The sequence below is a fragment of the Phaseolus vulgaris genome, chromosome 8 (assembly GCF_051622355.1).
Source record: "Phaseolus vulgaris cultivar YP4 chromosome 8, ASM5162235v1, whole genome shotgun sequence".
NCBI lineage: Eukaryota > Viridiplantae > Streptophyta > Magnoliopsida > Fabales > Fabaceae > Phaseolus > Phaseolus vulgaris.
In genome coordinates this window covers 45,426,150-45,428,672 of record NC_143505.1, presented here as the reverse complement: position 1 = coordinate 45,428,672, position 2,523 = coordinate 45,426,150, and positions in this window count along the sequence as shown.

The following is a 2,523-nucleotide window of genomic DNA, read 5'->3' as shown; positions in this document are numbered from 1 at the left end:
ACTATACACCCACAGCTACGACAAGCCTATGTTGAATCACGACGTGCATAGGTGTATTTCACAAACTTGGCCAGGGGCCACATATCGTGATCTCGCTAAGCTTTGCTTCGCAGAGCACCTACTCAGATTGTCGCACCCTTCCGAGCTTGGTCGTCTTATCCTGCGTCAAGAATGGTTCATTCATCTCCCAAGGTGCCTAAACTCGAATACTCACTCTTACACCAAGCTAACCCCTAACTACCAAAGGTATAAGTGAATGATTCTGCTATGCATCATTCATCCATTTCATAGAGCGCGTGAACTCGGGTGATCGCTCGCGCACCGAGTTAGCCCGACTTACCATGCACTTAAACAATAGTTATTTGCAAAGCACCTAGACTCGGGTGATCGTTCTTACACCGAGTTAGTGTTAGAATATACGGCATTAAACGAGAGGGGGGTGAATTGTTTAAAGGGGGTTTTCGAAAACTTTTTAAGCTAGAACAAAATTCTTTATGAAACTCAATCAGAAATTCAGTTAGCCAAGGTATAAAGCACAAAATAGCAAAGCACCAGAAAAACAATCAGTTATTTCTTTGAAACAATCGATTGTTTATACCAGCAAATCAACAACAACTGAATTTAAATGAGTTTAAGGGAAGAAAAAGATACACAAACAGTTTATACTGGTTCACTCTTAAACCAAGAGCTACATCCAGTCCCCAGAATCCACTGGGCAATCCACTACACAATCAAATACAGATTACACACAAAACCACCAAAGAAGTGACCTTGAACCCCTCAAGAAACACACTTCCTTTGGCTCAGCACACACCAAGAATGTTGATCTTGACAACCTCTTGCACACAACCCTTCTTGGCTTACAAAACCAGAAAATACAAAGTATTCAGAACGAATTATACTTTTTACATAATGAACTGAAATCAATATAGATGTAATCCTATTCCACTCTCTCTTGAGAATACCAAAGCTGAATAGTGAAAGTTCAAATCTTGAAAGCAATCCCTGAAAAACTCAAATATGTTTTTCTCTTTTCTTGTTTGTTATAAAACATAAACAAACTTATTTATAGCTTTCAAAGATTGGTCAAAGCATTTAAAACAGGAGCGCATTCAATTTGAAAAGCATTTAAAGCATACTCAAGTAACAAAACAGATTCTGTTAGGATTTTCAAACAAACAATCGATTGAAAGCACGAAACAATCGATTGTTTTGGTTTGACAGCAAGTCAACCAACCAAAACAGTTTTCAACCTTTTCAAAAACACATAAGAGTAAAACAATCGGTTGTTTTTCACTTAGTTTGAAAAACACTTTAATCTTAAAAGATTTGAAAACACTTTAGCTTTAGATTCAACAAAGAGTGGATTACACAGATAAACTACCTAGATCCTATCCTAAACACAGCAGCAACATCAGCCTTCCATCAAACACTAGGATTTGGATTCTTCCAAGCTTTTTATCACACTTGATTCAACAATTAGGTTATCTTACCTTGCCTCGAGTCAAACAACTTAGTCATAAAAAATTAAACTGCAGAGCACCTCTACTCGGGTGGTCGTACTGACACCGAGCTAGGTCATCTTACCTGACACTAGATAACCAATTTATACACAAGGTGCCCATACTTGAGTAATCATACTAACATCGAGCTAGGTCTTCTTACCTACCACTAGATAATCAATCTACACACAATATGCCTATACTCGGATGGTCGTAATGACATCGAGCTAGGTCGTCTTACCTGGTGCTAACTCATGTAGATCAACAAGCAAAGTAATCTCACAGGGCGCCTGTGCTCGAGCATACATACTTACGCCGAGCTAAGTTGACTTACCATGTGCTAATTCATGTAAATCAACAAAACTACTGCACCATCTTCAAATAACAAACTTATCATTAGATGACCTCGTTAAAAAAACCCTTCCAAGAAAAAAGAGCATCACCTTAATCATCAAATTGTTAAAAAAGAAAGAATTAAAACAAAATGTCTTAACTGAAATAAAACTTGAGGTTTGTCACATTCCACGTTCAAGGAATGGCTCCCCCTTCCAGAGTTTCTAGCTTGTATGCCCCATTCCCGAGCACCTCGACTACACGAAATGGGCTAGTCCACTTCTGAGATAACTTGTTTTCTAACTGATAGGGATGGGGCTTTCGCATCACCAAGTCGGCAACCTTGAACTACCGAGGTCTCGTCTTGGTCTTTTGCCTTAACTCCACCCTTCTCTTTAGAGCCTCCGAGTTAATGCGGGCATGCTCACGCACCTCGTCTAGCAAGTCCACCTTCCTTCCTTTGTTAGATTCCTCCACAACGAAACGTTGGAACCGATGGGAGATTTCCTGGATTTCCACTGGTATCATGGCATCTGACCCATATACCAAACTGAAGGGTGTCTCTTTGGTTGTTGACTGAGGGGTGGTGTCATAGACCCACAAAATTCTGGAAACTTCCTCTGAACAAGTTCCCTTTGCCTTCTTCAACCCCCTCAACAATACTTTGTTAGTTGATTCAAATTGACCA